The 27,482-nt window shown below is 53.8% G+C and overlaps 2 long non-coding RNA genes across 3 annotated transcripts; one reads left to right on the top strand and one right to left on the bottom strand.

Annotated features, from left to right (window-relative positions):
* Positions 1-5,976: 5,976 nt before the first annotated feature.
* LOC123386424 lies at positions 5,977-26,118 on the bottom strand. Its single transcript, XR_006600259.1, has 3 exons — positions 25,508-26,118; positions 23,581-23,726; positions 5,977-6,733 (listed from the first exon to the last, which is right to left on the bottom strand). It is a non-coding gene; the product is annotated as an uncharacterized LOC123386424 (long non-coding RNA).
* Positions 15,776-19,479, top strand: LOC109501286. 2 transcript variants are annotated; one of them, XR_006600258.1, is made up of 4 exons: positions 15,776-16,214; positions 16,675-16,801; positions 16,990-17,767; positions 18,329-19,479. It is a non-coding gene; the product is annotated as an uncharacterized LOC109501286 (long non-coding RNA). The 2 variants fall into 2 exon arrangements; XR_002743633.2 differs by having other exon boundaries at positions 15,776-16,801.
* Positions 26,119-27,482: the final 1,364 nt, after the last annotated feature.

Below are 27,482 nucleotides of genomic sequence, written 5' to 3'. Positions count from 1 at the left end.
ATTTAAGGGACTCCTGGGTTGTCTCAGTCACTTAAGTGTCCAACTCCAGCTCAGGTCATGATCTCACGGTTCGTGAATTCAAGCCCCGCGTCAGGCACTGTGCTGATGGCTCAGAGCCTGGAGCCTGCTTTGGATTCTGTGTCTCCCTCTGTCTCTCTAAAATAAATACAACATTAAAAAAATTACAAAAGAAAAAAGAAAAAGAGAATGAGCATTTATCTCCTACTCGCTGTGGGCCAGGCTGACGCCAGGCTCTGGGCAGGCCCTGCCCTGGGGTGGTCGGCGAGGCAGTGAGAGAGGCTGACAAAAGTCAAGGACCAGGACTCAGGGCACAAAGTCCCGGGCATATTGGCTTCCTCCAGACTGGGCCCCCTGGACCCGTTAGCGCCATCGACCCGATGGGTTCTGAGACCCAGCAGAGCCCGGAAGGCCCCGGGGGGTTGCCTCTCACGCTGGGCTGTTCAGGGAGTAGCCCCCAGCTCCCCACCTGTCATCCAAGTGTGACGGGCTTCCTCCAAGGCTGGGCTGGCCGTGTGGGGTGCCAGGTGGACGCCATGTCTGTGCATCTGCCATCCCCACACCCCTCTGGTGCTGTGGATGCCCCTTCTCACAGCTCGTGGCCCCTGCTCTGCTCCTGAGAGGGCAGGAGAGACTGTCGGCTGCGCGAAGCTTGGCCCCGACACGCAGCACCCCTCCTTGGAGTATCCCCCGGCTCTGGGATCCCAATACTTCTTTCCACCTCGGCCTTCAGGCCGTCCTGTCCCAGGCCCTTGGCCAAGATGCACAAACTCATCTTCAGCTCCCCTGGTGGGCGTCTAAGAAACACCCTTTCCTGCTCCCAGCCTCCAGGATGTTCCCAAAGGTTTAGGGTGGGGGCTGGAAATCTTGTGTCTTTCTTTTAACTTAATTTTTTTTTGAGAGAGAGAGAATCTCAAGCAGGCTTAAGCTTCTGTCGTAGCTCTGGAGTCAAAGTGTCGGGCTGGAGTCCACAGGGCACACTGTATGCACGGGGGCGTCTCTCCCCTTCCGGAGCCTGGTCTCCTCCCCCACAAACGGACAGCCACTCAGAGTAAAAAGATGATGCGGCAACAAGACAAATGCTTGGGAGAGACCTGGTGTGTGACAAGGTCTCAGTAGACATTAGCCACTTTTGTTATCCGTTTGTTGCCAAATGAGCATAGAATTTGGAGGATTTGGGCCTCACCCGGGCCGGCGGCCAGGCTGTAGAGAACACAGCCAGACGATTGGGGTCACCAGCTGGGATTGGAGGCCGGGCCCGGCTTCACCAGTCACTAGCTGTGTGACCCTCAGTAAATCGGTCCACTTTTCTAGGCTTTCCTGTCCCGGCTTCAAAACAAAGATGAAAAGCCTGCCCTGGTTACTTCACACTTGGTTGCAAGAATAAAATGAAGTAATTTAAGAGAGTTTTGTGCAACATGGTGTTACCCAGCCACATTGTTCCTATCACCCCGCCTTTAGGGGAGCCCGGGAGCTCGGGGCCACCTGCCCCAGGCCCGTGCCTTAGGCTCTGCTTTCTGGAACAAATTAGCTAAGACAGAACACATGCTCATTGTGGAAAAGGCGGAAAAGAAAGAAAACACTACTCCAGTCATTAGCGCCCAGTGGTCACCAATAACCTCAGCACCCAGGTGTAGAGCACACCCAGGAGCTAACGTATTTCCCTCCAGGCTTTTCACGCTTTCTTTTCTTAAAAATTTATTTTAGAGAGTGCGGGTGGGGGAGCGGGGCAGAGGGACAGAGAATTTTAAGCAGGCTCCGCGCCCAGCGCGGAGCCTGATGCGGGGACTCGAACTCACAAGCTGTGAGATCACGACCTGAGCCGAGATCAAAAGCCGGACGCTCAACCGACTGAACCACCAGGCGCCCTGGCCTCTCACCTTGAACACACACGACAACATACGTGCAGTACACATGGTTCGGCATCTTCCTTGTTTAAAAAGATAAACAGTTAGTTGTGAGCATTCACTAAAAATGGTTTCCGATGCTGTTTTTATTGGCAGTGTACATCATCATCTATTTAACCATTACCATGCTGTTGAAAAACCTGATTCTTTCAGCATGTGGTTGGTATAAACAACACTGCTAAGAATATCACCGTAAGTGACTTTATCCTCATTTCTGATAATTTCCCAAGAAGAGTTTATTCGAAGGGAAATGACCAAAGGCAAAGGCATAGAATTACTATTGAAGCAGACAATGCGTGCGCCTGACTTCCCACAGGACTGGGCATCTTCTTTGGGTTCCTCCCTTGCTCCCACCTACAGCCCCTTCTACGATGGGTTTCGGCTGTGAAACCCTGGCCGCGGCCACAGGCACTGCCACGGGGCGGGCCCCACACGTCCACGGCTCGGGCGATGCCCTCAGGCATCCCCCCTCCCTGCCTTCCCCTCCAGATGTGTCAGAAATCACAGAGCACTTCCTGTGGTCCACGGTTGCCTCTCCCCTGTGGGAGATTCTGAAGCTCAAGGTCACCCACCCAGGGCAATCTTTAGAGCAACACTCGTTGAACTGCTTCCTGAACCTTCTTTACATTTTCTCTGGTGGGGGCTCTCTTGACTCGTACCATGCGAAGTGAGTTCCCAGAGTGTAATGAAAATCTGACATTCTTAAACAGCCCTGGATCCCAAGGGTAAATATTCCCGGAGTGGGGGGTGGGGGGAGCTCCGCAGCCCAAAAGCTTGGTGAGTGATGTCACTCTGTGTCGGGGTGGAACAGAGCAAGAATGAACTGAAGGAGGGTAGAGGCTGTGGTGCCAGGTACCGCCTGGGTGACCGAGCCCTGGCCCCTTATGACTCTCATTTGGTCACGTCTCTGGTCGGTTGGCCACCTAGAAGGAAAGCGCACGGGCCCGGGAGGCAGGAGGCCTGAAGGGTTGTTTCGCGAAATGTCTGTAAGGCAGAGGGTGAAATGCCTTGTGCATGAGGGGGTGGGGTGGGGTGGGTTTCACCATTATCCCAACCCCCCTGCCAAAGCTTGGGTGTTGGGGTCTTCCTTGTCTTACCACCCGACCCCTCTGGGTATCAAGGTCTTGACCATTTGTTTTGGAGCTTAAAGGTATTCTGGGCTATTAAGAAATGAATCCTGAGGGTGCTCAGGCGGTTGGGCGTCCAACTTCAGCTCAGGTCATGACCTTGTTCATGAGTTCGAGCTCCACGTTGGGCTCTCTGCTGACATCTCGGAGCCTGGGGCCTGCTTCAGATTCTGTGTTTCCCTCTCTCTCTGCTCCTCTCCTGCTTGCACTCTGTCTCTCCATCTCAAAAATAAATAAAAACATGTAAAAAATAATTTAAAAAAATGACTATAGGCAGGAGTTGTGATGGATGTCCAGAATAGTTAAGCAGTAGGTTGTAGCCCTTCTGCAGGGTGATCCACAGGGCGGTACCGTGAGCAGTCAGTGGACAGTCCTGGCCAATAGCACTGAGGACAGGAGTGTCCCCTTTAGTGGGGGATGCATGGATTCAGCTGCCTGAACAAGACCATGATCTGTAGGCAAAGACCATTGCCTTTCAAACATGGCTGATCTTTGTAACCCCCTGGGGAAATTAAAAAACAAAACAAGTCTTGACAAACGCCTGGTTTCCATCCCAGAGATTCTTCATTGTCCTGGAGTACAGAATGGACCTTGAGGGTTTTAAGAGCTCCCCAGAAGGTTCTAACATGGAGTGAAGCTTAGTAACTATGGGGATGGATGGGGTGGCTCCTTCCCTTGTCTCCACCTTCCAAGCTGAACCTTTCAACGTACCGTTGAAACTCATTACTCATGGATTCCATATTTGTCAATTCATCCACCTGCTAAAATTCATTGGTAACCTTGAAATCAACATTCACAGTGCTTTCAAACTCATTCGTGAACACGCACAGAGCTGCGAAAATTTGAATCACCCGAAACACACCTTCCCAGCTGCAGTCAGACTAGCTGACCCTATGCCTTCCTGATTGAGCTCTTGTCCTAGAAATAAGTGTCCTTCCCATGGTCTAGTTAGTGTCACATTTTTCTCACTTTTGTGCTTTTAGTGGGTGATTTCACTGATTAACATGGCCCCCACGCGGAGTGCTGAAGCACTGTCTAGTATGACTAAGTGCTAAAGGATGTGATGTATCTTACAGGGCAAATACGTGGGTTAGAGAAGCCTCGTCAGGCAGGAGTTATAGTGTTACTGGCCGTGAGTTCAATCAATGACTCAACAGTATGCATTAAGCAAGAGGTCTTTAACCAGAAACACACAAGGTTATGTGTTGATCGGTGCATGAGACCGTGGTGACCAGAGGGGCTCAGGAACTCACCCCGTGTCCCCAAAAGTGGTGGTTCCTGGAGACTTTAAAGAACACAGCTATGTGGGGAGCAGTAACTGACTGTACAAATACCAGGTGAGAAATAGGGAAATACATGAAGAGAATACAAAAAGCATAAAGCAGATTAGCTTACAAAGTGAGATGAACTAGCATTTACTGACTCCTGACTTAGAAATGTATCTCCTAGCCCTTATTTGTGGGTGGCATTTCACAGATGCGTTGCCTGGCTCCCTACTCACCCTTCCTGTCTTTCTACACTTGGGGACACTTTTTATTTTTATCTTTTAACGTTTATTTATTTATGAGAGAGAGAGTGTGCGAACAGGGGAGGGACAGAGAGAGAGGAGGACAGAGAATCCAAAGCAGGCTGCTGAAAGCACAGAGCCCGATGAGGTGCTCAAATCCACAAACCGCGAGATCATGACCTGAGCGGAAGCTGGACACTTAACCGACGGGGCCACCAAGGCACCCCTTTGGGATGCATTTTAACACCTCTGTGGTCAAAGCCAAGAGAAACTGAGACTCTACCTGAAGATAATCTTTTGCACTCCCTGTAATCATTTCTTTTTTTTTTTATGTTACATATTTTATAACCTGAGAAATCAGCACTGCATCAAAGTGTAGAATAGTTCTCTGATCAGGGCGCCTGGGTGGCTCAGTCGGCTGAGTGTCCTAGTTTGGCTCAGGTCATGATCTAACAGTTCGTGAGATCGAGCCCCACATCGAGCTCGCTGCCCTCAGCGAGGAGCCTGCTTCGATACCTCTGTCACCCTCTCTCTGCCCCTCCCCTGCTTGGGTGTGCCCTGTCTTTCTCAAAAATAAATAAACATTAAAAAAAACAAAGAATAGTTCTCTGATCATTTTAGATCTGAGCCACATACCTCATTATACTTGTGAATGACATTAGGAATGATGTCACCTTTTAAAAGAGATTTCGCCCCCTACACCTACATATATAGGATTCATATCATAAAAGAAAATAAAATATGCACATGTATTGGGGAAGGAGGGTTACTCCCTTACGCCATGATGAAAAGGTAATATGGATATTATTTAATTAGCTGATTCTTTTAAAACTATCATGTAAGGATACAAATTTTGAAGAAGGCAGTGTTCGCCCTTAACACTGGGCAAATATTTATGGAGGACCACTTTAACAACATTTATTTAAATCAATCCCTTCTGAATATTTTTTGGCTCACAAATACCATGATACTATTTGGGGGCATCAAATGTGTCCTGTATGTTTCCCACAAGATCTAGCGAGGTCTGCGAAATGGCTTTCATTCATGCCTGTGTTTTTTGGATTGATGGCTAGCTTTATTTTTGAGCAAAATCACCCACCAAAGCAGTTTGTGACCATGCGTGTGAGAAAAATCTTCAAAGCAGTTTTTGTTATAGGTAGTATATCGTAATTTTTTAAAAGATTTGTTTAGTTTTGAGAGAGAGAGAGAGCTCAAGCGGGGAAGGGGTAGAGGGAGAGGGGTTCAGAATATCTGAAGGGGGCTCTGTGCTAACAACAGTGAGTCTGGTGTGGGGCTCCAACTCATGAACCGTGAGATCACAACCTGAGATGAAGTCGGTCGCTTAACCGACTGAGCCACGCAGGTGCCCCAGTAATTTTTTAAAAAAAGATATATGTTTTATGATCTTGCATTATAGTTTTTTTTTTTTTTTTTTTTTGCTGTGCAGGGACCTAGGGCACGCCCCATTTTATCACTGGAAGAGTTCATTCCAAAGGCAAATAGCCTATTTCCTGCCCCCAGGAAAGGACTTTCCTGCCTACCCAAAGCTTACTAGTCATGAAGTTGTCCTAGCTACGAGGAAACAAATTGCCCAGGGAGGGAAGTTGAGCTCCACTCCAGGTTGACTAACCGAGGTTGACAAGTACAGCCCTTGCCTGTGGGCCTGTCCCTGAGAGGGGTTGGGGTAGGGAAGCTGCCGTGATGAGGGCCAGTCAACATAATGAAGGAGGAAAGAGAAATTGGATTTCAAATGAAATGTGAGTCCTAAAAGGAGGGGATGTGGGTATGGGAGACAGGAAGAAGGAAAGGCAGTGGGGGTATTTGAGGCCGAGAGATGAGGGGTGATCACACAGTTATGGAACGTTGGCCTTCAAAATACCTGGCCGTGGGCCAGAAACCACAGCCAGTTGCCATGACTGTCAAATTGAGATGGTGCCCTGAAGCTAGGTGAGAAATCAGTTGGCGTGTCCCCAACTTTGTATTAGGGTCCTCGAAAATTTTGTCTGGATCGGGTTGGAATATGTATGTGTTTCCATTTTACGGCTTTTCTGGAGCTATGAGGGGAAAGACTGCCCATGGGAAGTCAGCTCTCCCTACACTTGGATTCTCATGACCAGAGGCATCGTGTTCTGCCTCTTAGGCTCAAGATCGTCTGGGCCTTCTCTCCTTCCCAGCTGTAAGAGACAAAGGGAACACAATCATCCCAAAGAAGAACGGATTCTCACGACACTGTCCTCCTTGCTCTTCTCCTTCTCCGGGGGACAGAGATGCGAGAAGCAGATGTGAGAAGAACGTATCTGAGGGGTCTGGAGGTCTGATGAGCACAGGTCACTGAGAAGTCCAGGGGTCTAGGGATTAGCAGGAAGTGTGTCCTAATGGAGCCTTGATGAGGATGGGGGGCTGGGCTGGGCTGGGAGAAGGAGGGATCTTTCCTGATCCTGAAGAATTGTCACCACTGAACAGTTACAATCTGGTGTTGCCTTAATCAGTAGGAACATTAGCAACAGGATCTCCCAAACCAAGGTGGGAAAGTACCGGGGCTCCTATTGGACATCACAGCCAGCAACTCATGATCTCACAGAGGGTCCATAAATCCTTTTTTTTTCAATGTTTATTTATTTTTGAGAGAGAGAGACTGAGTGAGGGCAGGGGAGGGTCAGAGAGGGAGGGAGACACAGAATCCGAAGCAGGCTCCAGGCTCTGAGCTGTCAGCACAGAGCCCGACGTGGGGCTCGAACTCACAAGCTGTGAGATCATGACCTGAGCTGAAGACAGATGCTCAACTGATGAGCCACCCAGGCACCCTGAGGGTCCATCAATCCTTGAGGGAAAATTCTGAGATGTCTAAACACTGGCTGGAGTGGGGAGAGGGGCCCTTCAGAGTGATTTTGCACTGTGGTAGGGATGGGGCCCCCCCAAAGTGATCTCGCACTGTGGTGGGGATGGGGCCCCCTCTGAGTGATCTCACACTGTGGTGGGGATGGGGCCCCTCAAAGCAATCTTTCCCTGTGGTTGGGATGGGGCCCCCTCTGAGTGATCTCTCATTGCCTTACCTTTCCTTTCTGTGCTGATTTGTCTGCAGATGTTGAGCTTCCTTTACTGCCTGGAGCCTGGTCTGAATCACTCTAAGTGTTTGCACTCTCATCCTCACATCCTCTTTAGCAGTTTGACTCTGCCCCCAAGATACAGGGGCATCAGCCAACACCCCTTCCATTGCTCCTGTCCCCTGCACATCAATGAGCCTCTGCAAGGGCAGGAAGACAGCGTGGGGAGAGGTTGGGAAGAGAGTCTCAGCCTCTGCCTCTCACCTTCCATTTGTCTCATCCCACCTGCTTCCAAAAGCCTGTCTAAACAGCTGACTCCACTCTGAGTCACACCTTCTCAGACAGAGACACCCCATTCTGTGGCTTTGTCCCCACAGACTCCTTAAGCCTCTTTAATGTGCATTGAGGAAATTCAGAACCCAGTCATCCTGAACTTGTCTTCTTCGGAGAGGAACTGAATGTGTATTTGTGGATGATGGGTGTGCATGTGGGTGTGGAGGGCACATATCTGTCATGGTACTTCCTGCAGAAATTTCCAAATGTTCTGGCAAATCAGGGTGACCTCTCAGCCTCTTCTGAGCCTCTGATAACTACCTAGTGCCTCAAAAAGCCTCATGAGTAGGTGTCTAAAAAAGACAGACAGACATGATGCCCATTTACATTCAGAGATCATTCTAGAAACCTTCTAGCCCCCACCATCACCAAAGGCAAAGAAAGAAGGAAACTCATTACTTTGGTATCCACCATGGGCCATGACCCATTCAAGCACTTTTATGTGTCGTTCCATTAAACGCAACATTTCTGTCAGGTAGGTGTGGCAGAAACAACCTGAAGCGTTCTCCAAAATATTTAATTTTCCACATTTCCTGCCCCACCTGCCCCGGTTTCCAGATGGGGGCCACTGGATGTACACCACTTCCAGCTGGCCTACACCTCCTGAGCAATCCTTTGTGCCCCCTCTCCTCACCCGTCGGCCGACCAAGTCCCCCCCGTGGGGGATCGGGACCATGAGGCTGCACAATGGGCAGAGCTACACGTGGGGGAAACGCGGAGTCCTGGGCTTGGAGATGCGCCACCCGAGGGAGCCATAGTCACACCCAGCTTTGTGTGAGAAGTGTTTTATTGCCCTTAGTCACTGAGATTTGGGTTTGTTTGTCGTAGCAGCTGAGCTTACTCTAATACAGCAGATGGTTCACACATTTTACATCAGACTCAAATGGCAGAAAACAGCACTTGAACTCCAGTCTGCCCACCTTCAAAGGCCATCCCCTTTCAGGAACTCTGGGCTACTGCCTTCGATGTGCACTTCATTGAAATGTCATCTGCACCAAACAGGGAAATGCTGACACACAGTGAGTGTTGTCCAGGCCTCACTCTTCCTGGGGTTCAGCCTCAGTAGCTGGGGCCACAAAGGTGGCAACGACAAGGCCTTTCTGCTGCCAAGGTGGGGCATTATCTCTTGAGAGCGTTCTCATTCCTTCACAAAAGAATTCCGGATGGGGAGGAAACTTGAGGGTAGACACGTGTCTCTGAGGAACAGAGGTGTAGGGAAAGCAGAGAATACGTCGCGGGCGCAGTTGCTTAAGTGTCTCAAAGACAAACAGTAAGGATCGCTGAGAAGCCATTTCAGGGCTGGCGCTCTCAAATGGGGCGTGTTGTCTACACCAAGAAATCATCTGCCCTCTGTATGTGAGTACTCACCGGGTGCCAGACGCTGTGCTGGGGAACACAGTGGTGAATTAAACAGTCCAGGCCCTCCAAGTTTAGTCTGGGGGGGGGGGCCATTTGGGTTGCTTTGGTAGACCACCATAGACTGGCGGTGCTTATCAACAGCAGACATTTATTTCCGGACTGTTCTGGAAGCTGGAGGTCCACGATCGAGGCTCCAGAAGATTCGGTGTCCAGTGGGATCTCCCTTTCTGGTTCACAGACGGTGTCTTCTTGCTGTGTCCTCGCGGGGATGAAGGGCCGAGGCGGCTCTCTGGGGTCTCTTTTATAAGGGCGCTCTTCTCATCCGCGAGGGTTCCATCTCATGACCTAATCGCTTCCCGGGTTTAATCACTGAGGCTGCAGAAACAGGGTGCCACACTCAGATGTGTGGTTGAGACAGCTCACTCTGGTGGCTCTGTGGGAATGGAATGGAGCAGCCAAGATGACACATGGAGGTCACATAAAGGCTGCTGCTGCGGACACCAGCGACAGCCGTCGGTGGGCTGAATTAAGGTGACAGAGGGGAGGGGACCGAGTCGTGGCAGCCAACACCCCTGCTGGAAAGTGCCACCTGGGTCCAGCCTGGGCCCACTCAGCCTGCTGTCTCAGCTCTGAATCCCTTCCAACCTCCGTAAGATGGAAGGGGACAGCCTGGACCCTGGTCTTCAGAAGGAAGTCAATGGAGAAGGGAGGCCGTGTCCCCTAAGCTCCCTTAGAACTAAAGGGAAGGCACAAGCTACCCCCTGGGCTCAATGTAGAGTCAGGAGTGGGGAGGAGTCCAGCCCAGGTCAGGCACTGGCACCAGAGACCCATGATTCCCGGACCACCAAGATGGCGGAAAGGGTGGGTTGAGGGGCTGGGGCAGGGCGACCTCCCGATAGGCTGCCCCCCTGGAAACTGACTGGGGACACTGCATTCTCAAACGATCCTGAGCCAACCCCAAGATTGCCCCAAGGCCAGCAATATCTTTCTCCAGAGTCATCCTGCCAGATTCATGGACGAGGGGCCGGGCCTGGAACAGGAAGCTACAGAATTAAGATGTCTTGGCTTCCCCGGGGAGCCTGAAATTCCTTCCAAACAGAGCCTCCAGACATCCCTTTGGCTCCTCTGTCCGAAGGTGGAGGGAGAATTCCCACGACACCATTTGATCAGCGCCCCATCTTGACGCCCTCCGGCAGTCTGTTGTTTTTGGCGTCCACACTTGGCGGGCCACCTCCAGGTCCTCGCTCCTCTGAGATGTGTCGCGGGCCTCACTGTTGACGTCAGCGTTTCGCCGACTCAGAAAGAGCCAGAGCGTGGACTCTGCAGACGTGTGTCCAGACCAGGGCCGCAGCTTTGCCGAGGGAACTGCCAACGTCGGGCCTGTGGGGCAGCCCAGCCGGGGTGGGGGGGGGGCCTCCGTGGCCGGTGGGGCCCGGACGCACCGCCCTCCCAGACTTCAGTTCCAACTCCGTCTGGTTTGTTGAACTGGCAACACACCGCGAGCCGCGTCCCACCTGTCCCCAGCTCCCCCACAGGGCCCCCGATTTTATGTGGGGAAGCGAAACAACGAGAGAAGCTTCGAGGCGGTGTTATGGCCACGGGTTTGCACAGCTTATCCAGCCAACTTCTGAAACGTTTTATGAGTCTTTTGCTTTACGTGGGAGGATTTTACAGGGACTAGATTTGTACACATACGAGAGTCATCAGGTGGTGGGAACGAGCCTCTGTCCACCTTCGTCAACGACAATGATCGACTCCCAACCAGCCTCAGGCCACCCATACCCCTGACCACCCCCCCCCCCCCCCGCCCCCCGTGCCATTTCTGAGCAAATCCCGACATCACACTGTTCCGTTCTTAAACATCTCAGTATGGAACTCTGACCAGATCTTTTTATTAGAATGTCCAGGTAGGGAGGAAATGGGGCAGTTTACCATCTGACTTTTACTTTGACTCTGTCTAGTCAGGTCTCAAAAGAAGAGACAAGGGGAGAAATAGATGATGACAATTCATGTGGAAGACTTGCATATGGGGGCACCTGGGTGGCTCCGTCGGTTAAGCGTCCGACTTTGGCTCAGGTCATGATCTCACAGCTCGTGAGTTCGAGCCCCGCGTCGGGCTCTGTGCTGATGGTTCGGAGCCTGGGGCCAGCTTCTGATTCTGTCTCTGTCTCCCTGCCCCTCCCCTGCTCATGCTCTGTCTCTCTCTGTCTCTCTCTCAAATATAAAATAAAAAACATAAAAAAATTAAAAAAATAAAAGACTTGCATATAAACAAGGGGCCAGTGGTGGCAGGTCTCTGTTGAGGCTGGATTAGGAGAGGGGCCTCCAGCACCCCAGCCCATCCTTCCTGACCGTGCATGGGTGGGGAGCAATGAGGTTCCCGGGGCAGACATGGAGACTAACAGGGAACTGGCCCCCCACGTGGTCCCACTTGGACCATGGGAGCCCATGGGAGTTCCAGGTAGAGACCTCAGCAGTGCGCGTGGAGGCCGGCAGGCACTGAGGGTGGGGACAGGCGTTCTGCTTGCCAAAGTGGCCCCCAGCTCTGGGTACCCTTGGGTGGCCGTGCTCTGCGGATGTGGGCACAGCAGCAGCGGCTGTGGGAAGATGCTCAAAAGGGCTGTGTGAGCAGAAGACAGCCAAGGGCTTTGGGAACAAGACGACCAAGGTGCTGACGCGTGGGGTAGAGAGAGCAGACAGGAGGTCCTGGGGACACATCATATCTTTTCGAGCCGGGGCTGTGGCAGTCAGACTGCTTCCCAACCCTGAGAGCTGGCTGTGCCGCAAATACCCTGTGGCCAGGACGCTGGCCGTGGTCAGGAGCAAGCGGGGGAAACACGAGGCGACCGTGATCTCTGGAAGGGAAAGGTCAAGGAGAGGCAGGATGTGGGCTCTGCAGCTACACCCCAGGGTCTGAATCCTCACCCTGCCACTTTGAGCTTTTGGGAAACGTCCTTAAGTGTCCTGTGCCTCGGTTTCCCCACCTGGAAAGCAGAAGGCCCTCCCTGCAGAGTGTGGGGACTGAAGGAGCCATTCAGGTAAAATCACGTGCCTTGCCCGTGTGAAGCGTCATTTTTATTACGATGATCATGGCTGGGAGGATGTGACGAGGATGGGGGATGGGAGCACTGTCCCCAGCCTCGGCACCTGCTCGGCCTGCCTCTATGGTCATCCCAAGCCTCCTCCCACACGCCGCTCGTGCCAGCAGACCTCGACTTCCTGCTTCCCAAGCGCCCTTGTGCCCCTTTCTGTGTCCTTCCCTTTACCTGGGATTCTCCCCTCCGCCCCCGAAGCTCCCGTCCTATCTCTAACCCTGTCAAGAGTCACCTTGTCCGTGAAGTTCACGCCTTCCCAAACTCCCACGGCCGTCCCTCATCGCCCATGAGCCTTTGAGGACCAGTGCGGACCACGCTCTAGGACTGTAAGCCCCGGAGTCGTGGACTCAACATTATTGAACACAACAAACACGAGCTGGGGGCCTGCTGTGCGCTTGCCCCGGGGCTGGGTGCTGGGGATTCGACATGAGAAAGACACAGCCAGTTCCTAGAGTCCAGTGGAGAAAGCAATGAGTCAACAACTACAGGGCGACGTAACTGAACTATAACGAGATGCGAGTCAAGCTCTCGGAGAACCCAGAGCACTGAACTCCTGCTTAATCTTTGCACCCTTCAGCAGGCACACCGTCTGTATCAGCGGATGATCAATAAACAGGTCGCATGAGGAATTATCCCAGCGTAGCCTTCGTCTGACTCTCCACAGACTCCCATGCACCCTGACCCTTGGCCAACCCTTCATTCAACAGTTAGGCAACCGTGGGGGCTCCAGAAGGGTCTGGGCCAAGGCCATATGGTGGGGACGGGTGCGTAGAATGAATTCTAAGTGTAGGACGTGGCCTGTAGTCCCCCCAGTCTGCCCTTCGCCCTTCCAGGTCTACCTCGCCTGGTAGGAAAAGGGGTGGGTCTTTTTCCCGGAAGGGATCTTGCTCTCAGGTCACTGGAGGTATCCTGCAGTCTCACCCCAGGAGCACCGTGACAATGCCCTCTCGCCAGGAGTCGCTCAGTGGGACGTGGTGTGCAGGATGGAAGGCAGGCCAGCAGAAGGAAAGCAGACAGCCCCAAACCTCACCCTTTATGAGAAAGCAATCCTGTCTGGCCACGACTGGGATAAACCAAGCCCAAGAAGGGTGAGGGTCATGGTTGGGATGTTTAATCTCCGGGCTCTTGACCGGACTTTAGAACATGGTTCCTGCTCAACATTTTCCTCTGTGAACCTCTTCTTCCAGAGTCTCTGTGTTGCCCCGACCCCCGCCCATCAGAGACCCTCTCTGAGCTTCCATCAGTTTACGGACTGTGCCGCGAACCTGCTGGGTCTCGTGGTGCCTTGGGGCGTTATTTCACAGATCACCGTGGTAACGCACCTTCATGGACTTGCCTGTGCCAGGCCCCTTGGGTACCTCCTTTCACCTTCCACAGACCCCGAGGCAAGAACTGCTATCCCCACTTTACAGATGAGAAAACCAGAGCTTTGGGTGCTCGATAGCTGGCCCAGAGCGACAGAGCTGGCAGGAAGTGGCAGGGCTGGACCTCTGTGCCTCACCAGTCGTGCTGGGTAGCCTGGCTCCTCCCCTCTAGGAACTGTATCCTAAACCAGTTTGGGACACAGAGCCAATACTCGGTTTTAGTTTTCCTGCTGTTCTCGATGAACAGCTATCGATGGATCGCTTGACCTTGCAAGACTATTTTTTTTTTCAACGTTTATTTATTTTGGGGACAGAGAGAGACAGAGCATGAACGGGGGAGGGGCAGAGAGAGAGGGAGACACAGAATCGGAAACAGGCTCCAGGCTCCGAGCCATCAGCCCAGAGCCCGACGCGGGGCTCGAACTCACGGACCGGGAGATCGTGACCTGGCTGAAGTCGGACGCTTAACCGACTGCGCCACCCAGGCGCCCCTAGACTGTTTTAAATAAAATAGATTATGCCTCTTTTAAGACATCTAAATCTCTCAAAAATCATTTCCAACTTTTTGCGAAGCATCTCCGGACAAGAACAATCTACTGCTCCCTGACCTTGCGGTCACGCCCCCACACTCAGCGCCCACGTGGACCTTTTCCTGTCTCGCACATGCGGCCTGGAGACAAAGCCAGGGGCACCGAGACAAAGAGGCAAAGACCGGAATCTATTTCAGGCAAGACCCTGAGTGGCTGAGCTAGAGGTTTGCACAGAACTCCAAACGTAATTTTAGGAGAAAGCACGACTCACCCCTTTTAGCCCTACCCGTTGGTTTTGGTTATGTGTCATTGTTTATAGTTCATAATTCCTCGCATTTTTCCCCCACGACTGCAGTTAATTTAGAAGCTGGCTTGAGGACAAGATATTTATGGATGTGTATGCCTGATTAGGCCTAGCTGCCTGTGAGTTTCTCCAGCCACTGGGAAAGGTGTGCTTTATAGAAGGGCTCAGAGAACCCTTGACATTATTTAGACATCCAATTCGTTCGCAGTTTCCTCCCTGAGAGGACTCCCGGCTCGCTCTCTCCAGACGGGGTGTGTGTGTGTGTGTGTGTGTGTGTGTGTGTGTGTGTGTGGTAAGGGGGCAGTGTGCGGGGGTCCGGAGGACAGAGACATGACTGCAAGATCAAGGTCAATGTGGTTTTTCTTATGCAGGAGATTACGTCATTCATACTTGAAATTCCCATGCAGAACAATTTGATTAAATACTTATACGGTCCAGGTCACCCAGCGGTGGGGGAAGAAGACAAAAAGCCCAAGGCACTTGATCAAAGATCCCAAGTTCACAGACAGCAACGGTAGGTGGCTAACTGTGGAGGGTCGATGCGCTAAAATATTTACTAACACGTTATTCTCGATGTATGAAGCACTGCCCTGAGCCCTGTCTCTGTGGAAGGGAACACCCGTAAAAACTTAAAAAAAAAAGTGCACCCACATAAAGCTGAGTTATGGCTACAAGATGAGTCTCCCTTCCATATAAGGAACGCTTGGAAGAGAGTTATGGACGGGATCATCTGTTATTTCTCTGGGCCCGAAGACACCAAAGCATGCGATAATCTTGAGTGGGAACAACTATATTCTCCAACGTCTCTCCCGTCTCCAAGACAGGGGTTTCAGACAGGATGGCCTCATCACTTATAGAGGACAATGGAAGCAGCTGGTTGATTCCACGGGACGGGAGATACCAGAGCTGTCCCCAGGCAGGGGGCTCCTTGTTGGAAACTCAGTCCGGGAAATAGTTTGGAGAACTTTCTTTGTGCCGGACAGTCTGCCCATCCAGGACAACGGAGCGTTCCCAGATGCGTGTGACAGCCCTCGGGGAAGCCTGTTGCTGTAAGGGCTCGAAAGAGAACAGTGTGGGGGGGGGGCTCTGCACGGACAGGTGGCATTCGAGACGGGCGTGCAGGACGGTGGGTGCTGCTCCTCCCTGGGTCTTCATGCAGACTGCCCCCCTTGCCCTCATGTCCGGCCAGCAGCCGCTTCCAAGGAGGCAGCCAGCGGGCACCGTGTCCTTCCCCACACTGGGAGGAGCCGTGGGCACCAGTCACGGACAGCGCGTGCGTGGAGGGCAATGTTCCCAGAAGCGTGGGAGTGGGGCCAGCCGGGCAGCTGCCCTCCCAGCTTCTGGGCCACAGCCGTCTGGCCCCGGACGAAGAAGAGGCATGCGGGGGGCAAGGTGCTGTGGGTTCTGGAGCGACCTTGTCACCCCAGGCACCATCGCTGGCCTTCTCCAGGGGGTGCACTGTCCCCTGCACACAGGGTCCCACCAGCGCAGCTGCATTCCTGACGTGGGTGAGCCCTGCTCCAGCCAGTCTCTGGTCTCCTGCCCTTGGGTCTGCTGTACCGCAGGACCCGTGTCCCTTCTAGAAGAGCCTGCCCTTCTGCGGTGTCCACTTGGCTTGTGGGAAGGGTAAGAGAGGCAGAGACGGTGCCAGACTGATGCTAACCTGTTCCCCTGGTCCTGCCAGGAGACTCTTCGGGCACAAGGCCCCCAGGCTTCCTATAAGGAGGGTCTCTGGGGGCCCCTCAGCCAGACAGCTCAGTGGGAGCCCTCTGCGACCCTCACTTAGCTTGCAGTCAGAACGTGGGGCCGGGGAAGGACCCTCCAGGGAAAGGAGGAGAGATGCCCTGTGTACCCAGATTCCCCCAAGAGAAAGAGCGTCTGACAAAGGCATGGAACACAGACCAGGCCCCGGGAGGAAGCGCGGAGATCTCAGGCAGGGAGAGGGCCCTTCAGGCTGAGATTTCCTTCTGGAATGCTAGGTTGCATTTGTTCCGGAATAGTAACAAGACAGTCCCCACTTTGGAAAGAAGCTGCCTTTGATGTATTGTCTGGTGGCAGACCACAGCTTCCCCTGGTCCACAAACAGGACGTGCGCCATGAAACACCGTGCCCAGCTGAGCCCAAGGGAAGAAGGTCTGGCCGGTAGCGGAGCAAAAGTCCAGCCTGAAAGACACGCGTGTCCTCATAATGCCGGGACGTTTCTCTGATGTAAGGTGGGAACTTTTCACTCGGTGAAGTGTCGGGCACAGCGTGGGGAGCAGGGAACCCCTGGGCTCGCCGGATGCTTCCACACGTGGGGAGCCCAGCTGAGGCCCCAAGGGGTGTGCCTAGCAGCGGAAGAGGGTCTGGGCTCCCTGGAAGGGAGGACTTCCTAATTACAGGGATCTTCTTCCAAATCTAGGTAGGGAGCTCCCCGTCACCAGAAGTGTTCAAGCAGTCTGTACAGCCGTGTGACGCCAGACTTGAAGCTTCTTGCCAGTCCTGCTAGACTGAAAGCAACTTGAAGAGACCTCAGACCACCCTCTGCCCCCCGGTGGTTTGAAAGCTCAGACTGTGACCCAACGTGGATCATTTCTGGCTTACCAAGGGAGCTCGGCCATCATACTTCATGGGAGGGCGGGGAGGGGTGTCTGAATCTTTTATGGTTTTGTTCCCAACCTTGTGAGGTCGGGGCGGGGGGTGAACCCTTTATTTCAGGAAGGTAGCAGGAGCTGAGAGGAGCGTGTGTTCAAATTCACGTTCCCCTATGTTTTTGGAGTCCCAGGGAAAGGCTCTGACTGGCCAGAGCCCTCTCCCCTGCACCTCGTTATTGCCAGGCTCACCCAAGCTGCCGCAGTCTGTCATTCAAGGAGCGCTTCATCTCAAGACCTTGGCTTTGGAGGGGAAAAGGGGGGGGATGCTTGCCCCTCCTTTGCAATGTATCTCTACGGTGTGTCAGTTGCCTATAAAATTCACACGTTACTTTTGAAATTTAAAAACGGCTGTTTTAACATTACTCAGTTGGACCGGGGTGATCCCCATCACAGCTCGGCCCCCTTTGGCATAGAGCCGACTCATCAGCCCGGCGATGCCATCTGAAGTCTGAAGCAATGGCTACTTCCTCGGATTGCCTGCAACCGAATGACCTGGAAAGAAGGGATGCACAGCTGGCGAACGGAGTGTTGTTTCTTTCATGTGCGGTGGGTGGCGGGATGGTGGGGAGGCGGGCATTTTAGATCTGGGGTCCCCAAGGGGGCCCAGGATCATAACATTCCGGAACTGCAGGGCCCTGTAGGGATCTGCTAGCCCAGCATTTTCTAACTGTGCTTCCCAGACGCCTGGGGGTCCGTGGGGGTCTTCTCCCATTCCCTCTTTGACTGGAGCACATCTGCTGTGCTTTACAAGGCGGCCTAGCAAGGGCTCGTGGCTAAAAAGCTATTGCAGCCCACGTTCAGCAGAGGAGCCCGGAGTTCAGCAGAGGAGAGGTGTTCACGCATCGCTTCCTACGTGCATGCGGGAGCCGGGCTGGGGCCTCGGGTGCAGCCAGGCCGGGCTGGCAGTTTGCAGGGGTGCTCTGTGCAGGAGGAGGGCACCGTTTCTGAGAACGGCCAGCGGCCCCAAGCTTAGAAGGTCCCCTGAGGGTTTGCGGGGGGTGCATGGCAGCGGGAGGCGGCACCATGCTGAGTGGTTCCAGTCAAGGGGTCTTTGGGATGCCGGGGGAGGGACAAACCTTGTGCTAGAAGATTCTGCTTTCCGTGCAGGCCTGACTTCCCCGGCCCCGGCGTTCCAGACCTACAGTCGTGTGGCCCGCTCTTGGCCGGCTTCCCTAAGTCCTAAACGTCCCGACCTTATACCAACACCTTGTGTGGGGGCCTCTCTCTGGGATGAAGGTCGTCGGGGAGGCAAGGCGAGTTTGTGATAATTACACTCTCGAAGGGGTGAAGCCTGTTGACGGTTGCCACGTGGAGACCTTGAACCTGTGTGGTCAAGTTGTTTCTCCCAAGTAAGTCCGTTAGCTGCCCCAGTCCTTCTTTCTGGGTAGGAACAAACACTGCATGCCAGCCTCCGAATTTGGAATCGTTCTTCGGCTATGTGTGTGTGTGTGTGTGTGTGCACGTGTGTGTGCCGGTGAGCTGGCACTTACAAGCCGTCTGTGACTCAGAGGCACCCGTGATCCCTCCCTCTTCTGTCTTTCTGTTTGGACTCAGACCCCCTCTGCTCCACAGGCATGTGTTTGCTGCGGCTCCAAATCTCCACTTGTTCTCCCCCCTTCTGCGGCTGCTTCTCAGGGCACGGCCACCCCGGCCAGCAGCAACAGAGGAAACACAGAAAAACCTGGAAAAATATTTGTTTCACTAGCAGAAGTGATCTGCGTGAGGCTCCGAGGGATCCGGGTCCGTTTTTAACTGGCTGGCCGAGAGCCGGGCCGGAGGAGTTTTCCTGCAGGACTGTTTTTGGTTTTGAACTAAGTGGTGCTCAGCTCTGACCCGATCGCTGGCCCAGCGGAGGCTGATCCGTGGCCTGTCCAGACCCCGCTTTCCCTGGGTGGGCAGTGCCACGCATGCTCGGTGGAGTCTCGGGCGAAGGGCCGGGTGGCCTGGGTCACGTCAGCTCGGGGGCGGAGCCACACGGACCAGGTGCTTCGTGGCGGCTCCTTCTAGGGCAAGTCCCACCGCTCTGTGGGCGTGGAGTGCCAGCCGGAGAGGAAAGTGGTTTCGGAAGAAAACCACCTCCAGGGCGGTGGGTGGGGGAGCGGAACCCCACAAATTATGGGGCCTGCGTCACTTATAGCTCTGGACGTGGCAGAAGAGGAGCTGCAGGGGGGAGCCTCGGGGTCCTTAGGAAGAAATTCAGCAACACAGCACAGAGCAGCGCAAGTGGCTGGGCTCCCTGAATCATCTCAGATTCGGCTTTATATTTTATTTTTAAAATGTCTGTTTATTTTGAAAGAGAAGGAGGGAGAGAGAGAATGGGGGAGGGGCACAGAGAGAGAGAGAGAGAGAGAGAGAGAGAGAGAGAGAGAATCCCAAGCAGCCTCCACATGCTGTGAGCGCAGAGCCCAACGTGGGGCTTGATCTCACAGACCGTGAGATCATGACCTGAGCTGAAATCAAGAGTCGGATGCTTAACCGACCAAGCCACCCAGGCGCCCCTCTCAGATTTGGCTTTAAATCAAAGTTCCTGGGTTTCCTCAGAGAATCTGCTGGAGAGAGAGGGGATAAGGGGATCGCGACCCTGAAGTTTGGGTCTCTGAGGATACGTGCGCCTCTACAGAATGGCCCAAATCATTGTCACACCCTAAAACCGTCCTTGTCACCCTAGAATTCCTTTCAGGACTCTGGGGCTGTGCCTGTGTCCACCGGGCCCTTCTGAGTAAGAGCTCTTAGGTTCACCTTGGAGGTAGATTCATTCACTGTTCTCCAAGGAGCGTCTTTTCCAGGGAGGTAGGTGTTCTCCAGGGGGACCAGGTGTCTCTGGGGTGTCCTGGTGCCTTCCTTCTCCCCCGCCCAGGTTCACCCTGCTCCCTCACCCAGCACTGTGCTGCATGGCTATGTCGGTGGACCCCTTACTTCTGCCTCCAGGTTGGGGCAGAAAACAGAAAACGGGGACCCCCCGCGGGAGCTCACAGGGAGGAGATATTTGTTCTCTCCCCCTCCCTACTGAGCTCTTACCTGGAAGTTACACATCTCCTCAAACTTCGTTATTATTGTTTATAATCCAAGTATAGTGATCATGCAGTGTTCTGTTAGTTTCAGGTGTATAATGTAATAATTCAACAGTTCTCTGCACTCCTCAGTGCCCACGGTAATAAGCGTGCTCTGAATCCCCTTTATCTGTGTTCCCCCCACCTCCACCCACCTGCCCTCTGGCGACCACCAGTTTGTCTCTGTATTCAAGAGTCTGGTTTCTCGTTTGTCTCTTTTCTTCTTTGCTTGTTCGTTTGTCTTGTTTCTTAAATTCCACACATGAGTGAAATCATATGGTATTGGTCTTTCTCCGATTTCACTTAGCATAGTACTCTGTAGCTCTAACCCTGTCGTGGCAAATGGCAAGATTTCGTTCCTTTTTGAATACTATTCCATTGTATACATACACCGTTGTCTTTATCCCCACTCAGTCGACGGACACTTGGGCTGTTTCCCTATCTTGGTTATTATAAAAAACGTAGTCGGCGCAACGGTACACAGATCTTTTCCAATTAGTATTTTCATTTTCTTTGGGTAAATGCCCAGTAGTGTCATGACTGGGTCATAAGGTAGTTCTATTTTTAACTTTTTTGAGGGACCTCCATACTGTTTTCCAGAGCGGCTGCACCAGTTTGCATTCCCACCAACAGTGCGAGAGGCTCCCTCTTTCTCCGCATCCTCGCCAACACTTGTTGTTTCTTGTCTTTTTGATGCTAGCTCTTCTGACTGGGGTGAGCCGATGATCTCATTGTGGTTTTGACTTTCACCTCCCTAGTGAGCCTGAGCATCTTTTCATGCGTCCGTTTGCCACGAAAGACCTCAAATAGCCAAAGCCGTCAAGAAAGAAGAAAATGCTGGAAGCATCACAGTTCCAGATTTTAAGATATACTACAAATCAGAACAGCAGATACTGACACAAAAACAGACACGTGGATCAATGGAACAGAATAGAGAGCCTAGAAATAAATCCACGTTTATATCAATTTGGTCAATGAATCTATGACAAAAGAATCAAGAATACGCAATGGGAAAAAAGTCTCTAACAAATGGTGCCGGGAAAACTGGACGGCTCCATGCAAAAGAATGAAACTACCCACAATTGTTACACCATACCTGAAAATAAACTCAAAATGGATTAACGACCTAAATGTGGGACCTGAAACCATAAAAGTCCTAGAAGAGAGCATAGGCAGTCGTTTCTTTGACAGTGGCTTTAGTGACATTTTTCTAGGTAGGTCTCCAGCGGCAAGGGAAACAAAAGCAAAAAGGACCTATTGGGACTTCATCAAGATAAAACGCTTCTGCACAGTGAAGGAAACAACCAACAAGACAAAAAGCAACCTACAGAATAGAAGAAGATATTTGCAAACGACGTCTGGGATAAGGGGTTAATACCCAACATACATAAAGAACTTATATAAGCCAACACCAAAAAAACAAATAATCCGATTAAAAACTGGGCAGAGGACCTCTTGGCCTTTTTTCTCTTCCTCCACTTGACCACTCTCCCAGCAACTCGGGGTCTCTGAAGCTGTGAGTGCAGGACGCTACATGAGCCCGTGGCTTCTCCACTCTGCATATGCCCCCTTTGGAACCAGCCCCTTGAGCACGCCCTCCTCCGCTATCCTAACTGGAGTTTGTGCGGTTTCCTGCTGGGTCTCTCTGATCCACCAAGCAGGAAAACCATCTTTTCTGGACTCTTCTATAAAACGAGTTTTGACAGTCTCATTGTCCAAAAACAAAGCTCCTCATAACCTGTGCTGGACAGCCACAGTATTACGCAGTATTGGCCCACACCCACTGGCTGGTGTCACCACACTGGTCTTACAGCTGTGGCTGAGTGTCAGGGCGAGGTGACCCCCAGCGGTTCACAGAGATGTGGGTAAGGACAGGAGTTCCCACTGTCTCCTAGGACCCTCATCAAATGCCGGCAACTAAATGCAAATCCTGTGCCATGGGGACCCAGCCCGGATTATTATATTTAACCCAGCTTCCTGGCCACAGGCAGGGGATGCCAGACCAAAGCGAGACCCTGCTGGTTTATCAACCAGATTTCTCCAGAGAAACAGAACTGATAGATAGGAAGACATTTATTTTGAGGGACTGGCTTGCAAAGTTATGGAAGCTGAGAAGTCTCAGAATCATACCTCTGCATGCTGGAAACCCCAAGAGCCAGGAACACTGATATCCGACAGCTCTCTCTCTGAGCAGAGAGTGTGAATTTCTCCTTCCTCCACATTCTGTCCTGTCCAGGCGCTCAGAGGCCTGGATGAGGCCCGCCCACACCGGGGAAAGTGGCCTGCCGTAGTCAGTCTGTGCTCGTCTCTTCGAGAAACACAGACGCGTGCAGAGAGAATGCTTCACCAGGAAATCCAGGCATCCCTCGGCCCCATCAGACTGACACAGAAAATTAACCATCACACAAGGCGAAGTCACAGGAGACGGGAAAGGTCAGTCTCGGGTTCTAGAGTCATCTGAATGGGCACCCAGATTTCTCACCCTTGGCAGGGTCTGCTGCAAATGCAGGGTGAAGGAACCGAAAAAGCATGTGTTTCTTTCAGCGCGAGCGTGAGTTATGTTCTCAGGAAGATGCTACAGAAATACTCAGGATCCAAGAGGCAGCAGGTCGAGGTGACAGGCTTTTCCCCACTTCAGACACACCGGCACCAGCGGGAGCCCCCTCCTCCGAGGTTGGGGTCCCAGGCCCCCAGCCCCTCTCTACATCCCGGCCTCTTCCCTTGGCTCCCTCAGCCTCCGTTTTTTACCTCTTAGTCACCCAGTTAGCCATTTTGTATCTACACGAGTATTCGCATCCAACCTTCTCTATTCAAGTCATTAGCTTGGCCCAATCCGTCTGGATGGGAACCAGTGCCTTCCCTGTCGGTGGGAGTGGGATCGGTGGGAGCGAGGGATTCCACCCTGGCCTGGGGGAGGCTGTGAGGGGGTGGGAGCTCGAAGGCAGCTCTGAGTCACTTGTGACAGTCCTGCCCGGGGCCAGGTGTGAGTCAGGTGAGTCAGGGGCCAGGTGGCTCTGGGAACAGCCTCATCCCTCAGGGAGACGGGGTGTCCTGAGGGGGCAGGTGGGGACTGCTACCGCCCCTGCCCTGCAGAGAGCCCCCCAGCCCCGTGCGGGGTTCAATCCCAAGCCCAGCATGGGGCCCAGCGGCCTGCCATTGCTTTGTGAGCAGGGCCCCTGTTCGCTGGTGTTTCCCCGGGGGCCCTGTGAGGACAAGCAGAGCAGGCTGTGAGGGTCCGGCCTGGAAGAGAAACTGAATTCCCCCACACCCAACTTAGCATCCCCAGTGCCTGTGTCCGTCTGTCCTTACCTGAGTCCTTCCTCGGGGGGAACCTCGGGTCCTTCTGCGACAGACGCCTCCCTGGCCTGACCCAGCCGGCTCTCCAGGCAAGCTGCAACCAGTTCCACCGGTCGTGACGGCCTCGGCCCCAGATGGGCCCTCCGGAGGTTCAGAAGCTTCGGGGAGAGGGAGATCCCGATGGGAGGGAGGCCAGCCTGGAGGCTCCCTGTCGTGGGCTGTCCCTCCCCAAATTCACACGTCGAAGCCTAAGCCCCAGCACCTGAGCCCGTGACTGTGTTTGCAGACAGGGTGTATACAGAGGACACGAAGTTAACATGGAGCCCATGACCTAATCTGGCTGGTGCCCCATAAGAGGGGATCAGGACGGAGACCCCGGGAGGGTGTGTGCACAGAGGGGCGGCCGTCCGCAGGTCAAGGAGAGAGGCCTCAGAGGAAACCAGCCCTCAGGTGCCGTCATCTCGGACCTCCAGCCTCCAGACTGGGAAGTTCACGTGTGCTGTGTCAGGCCCCCGGTGTGGTATTTTGTCGTGGCAGCCCGAGCTGGCGAAAACAGGCCCCCAGCGTCTTCTCCAGGGGATTTGAATCCTCTGTTCTTCCCGTTTCCCTCCTATTACTTTCCTAATGCGGTAGGAAATATGCTAAGCAAGTACCGTAAGGTAGGAAATATGCTAAGCAAGTACCGTAAACGTAGGGGCGGCTTAGACAACGGGAACGCATTCCTGCATGATGCTGGAGGTCCGAAGCCCGAGACCCGGGTTTGGGCAGGCTGTTCCTTCTGGAGGCTTCAGGGGGGAGTTCGTTCCCTTTTGCTGGAGGCCGCCCACGGCTCCCGGCCCCTTCCTCAGAGTCCCCTGCCTTCCATGAACCCCCACTGCTGACAGTGACCTCCCACCTGCCCCCTATACAGAGAGGCTGGTGGTGTTACTCAAACCCATGGGCCTGAGAACCAGGGGGCTGGCGTCCGGGGGCGAGGGGAGAAGGATGTTCTGTGTCCCGGGACCCTGTGATCACATGGACCCCCCACATAATTCAAAGCCATTCCCCAGATCAAGACTTTGAACCTAACCCCATCTGGGGCGCCTGGGTGGCTCAGTCGGTTGAGCGACCGACTTCAGCTCAGGTCATGATCTCACAGCTCGTGAGTTCGAGTCGGGCTCTGTGCTGACAGCTCGGAGCCTGCTTCAGATCTGTGTCTCCCTCTGTCTCTGCCCCTAACCCACTCGCATTCTGTCTCTGTCTCTCTGAAAAATAAACATTAAAAAAAATAAAAATAAACTCAACCCCATCTGAAGGTCCCCTTTGCCGTGTAAGGCAGGCTACTTGCAGGTTCTGGGGATTAGGGTGAGGACATCTGGGGGTGTCCAGCCCCACCGGCCTCGCCACTCTGGCCCGCTAACTCACCACACCTGGCTTTCGCTCAGAGGTCAGCCAGGGGACGCGTTCACAGGGTCTCTGGCTTCCCACCCTGGCGGCGGCCACGGTCACCCCAGCCTGCATCTGTGAGACGCTGGCCGGAGAAGGCCCTGGAAGGGGGGTCTGCCCACCGAGGCTTCACCTGAGCTAAGCGGGACATGGCTGCTGACAGCCAGGGACCGGGCCTCAGAGGTCCTCGTAGCAGAGGCTCTGGGGGTGCCCCAGAGGCACGGCGCTGGAGGGCCTGTCACGGACTTTCCGTCACCCCGAGTGACTGGTGAACTGTTTACAGGGCCAGACATCACTCTGAACTGGAGACAAACTCCCCCCCCCCCCCCATGCAAGGTGCCTGCTGCCGTGTCCCTGTGGTGTGCTGGGGGCACACGCGTGTGTGTGTATATGTGTGAGGTCGAGTGTATGGGTGTGAGTGTGAGTGTGGCTGTGGGGGGTTGACTGGGGGGCACGCAGGTGTGAGTGTGGCTGTGGTGGGTGTGGAGTGCAGCATGGGGAGGCGCCGACTCACCCCTGCAGCAGGCGGGGCGCCCGGGCGGGCACGGGAGGAGGAGAGGCGGCGGGGAGCTTGCGGGGAAGTTGAACTTGTCCTCCAGGCTGGGGGGCTCTCCAGGGGCTGAGACGGATTTGAGGCCGGCTTTCAAGCCACCCGCCCGGAGGGTCCCGGCTTCGGGGCCCAGGCAGGCCGGGCCAAGGTTCTGGGGCGCAGCCGCGGCTACAGGAGAAGGAGCACGGGGGGGGGGGGCTCACCCGACCCCCGCGGCCTCCGCAAAGTCCCACAACCGCCCTGAGCGGTGGAGAGAACTAACCAGCTAGTTTCGCTGGGTTCCAATCAGCGACCACAAGAAGCAGCCCTGCGTCAGCAGCGTCCGGCCAGCCACCCCTGGGTCGGGCTCCGTGGGGTTCCTTGTCCCCTCCCCGGTTCTGGAGAGCGTCCCCACCGCCCACTCCAAGGTCTCTGTCCCCTCTGGAACTCGTGCAGCAGGCCGGCCCAGCCCGGCCCTCCCAAGGAACCTAGCAAACCCAGATGGGAAGGTTTGCTTGCGTTCTCACGCGCGAGGACACAGAACAGTTCCCCGAGGAAGTCAGGCCCCACTCAACTCGCAGAAAGGCTCCTTGTTGAGCCTGAGCCCGGATAAAACAGAACACAGGCCAGAGGGGGCACGTGCACCTGCTTCTCTGGGAGCCTGTAGGGAAGACTGGCCCCACCTGGCCTCTCCTCCCCAGCGCCCCTGTCCCGGAAGCCTGTATCGGCCCTAATCTTATCTCTCGCAGCAGAGAGTTGTAGAAAGATCCAGCCAGAGGACGCTTCCCTGCTATTTCAGTCCAGGTGGATTTTAATCTTTAAAGCAATGATGCCTAATCCTTAAATTACATACTTTCCACAGAACCGGGGCATGTTTTATGTTGTTGCGAGTGACCCAACTAAGGGTTTCTGCCTAAGGTGAAACAGCTGGTTCCTGGCTAGGCTAGGGCCACAACCAGCTCACGCCGACCTCAACCCGGGCTTAGCCTCGTGTCCTATACCGTTTGTCGTTAGTCACTGGAGTGGACAAGTGTGCTTATTCCTAACCCTTCATCTATAGCAAAGAGAGACCTGTATTATGATGTCTGTGTTCCCATTAAATCATAAATCCCTCCTGGTATGTCACTGTGCAGTGGGTAGCTCCTCAGTTGTGCAGTGCACAACTTGTAACACCGAACATGGCAGCCCTGCATCCAGAGTTAACCCAACAGTATTAATTCATCCCTCCAGCACATGAATGGGGAAAAATCATGCCGTTGTCCTAAGAATGATGGTCCTAATGTGCATAATCCAGTATAACTGAGCCCAGCTGTGTTGAAAGAAACAGGGGAGTAGACAAAAAGGAAAGGCCTCCCACTGCTGGACACCCTGGCTGCATGAGGAGGCCTTGTGCTCCTAGCAGGCTGAGTTAAGCAGCTGTTAGTGCATGGCCAGTCAGGAGGGCGTTTGGGGGGGTGCTGTGATGGGGTGCAGCCCTCAGGCCAGGTTTTGTCCTGAGTCAGCTAGAGAAGGAAGAAGTGAGTTATTTCTACCTTCACCCACGGGTGACGAAAGTTTATGACCTTTCCTGCCTCCGGCTCCATTTCCTTATCTGTTCAAAAATGGGCAGTGCCGTGCCTGGCCCACACCTGCTCTGAAGGACAGATAGCAAGAACAGGCTGGGTTCCTGACATGTCGCTGCGGCACAGCCTAATGTCACAGCGCCTGGTGCCTCTGTGCGTGAAGCTGGTGCTGAGACGTGGGGGGTGGGGGAGCCTTTCCCAGCTTGCACCTGAGGAGCAGGACACCATGCCCCGCTCCGTCCTGGGCCCTGTGTAGACACCACACCAGTCTTCTGGGGGCACTAAGGAAATATCCTGTCCCTCATAATTTTGGGGTTTTTTTTGGAGTAAGATAGCCCGGAGTTGGAATTTTTTTTCGAGCAGCCTTGTTGAGGTATAATTGACAAATGAGACACGGA

Source organism: Felis catus, chromosome B4 (genome assembly GCF_018350175.1).
Source record: "Felis catus isolate Fca126 chromosome B4, F.catus_Fca126_mat1.0, whole genome shotgun sequence".
Classification (NCBI taxonomy): Eukaryota; Metazoa; Chordata; class Mammalia; order Carnivora; family Felidae; genus Felis; species Felis catus.
Note: the sequence above shows the minus strand (reverse complement) of the source record. Positions and strands in the feature narration are given on the sequence as shown.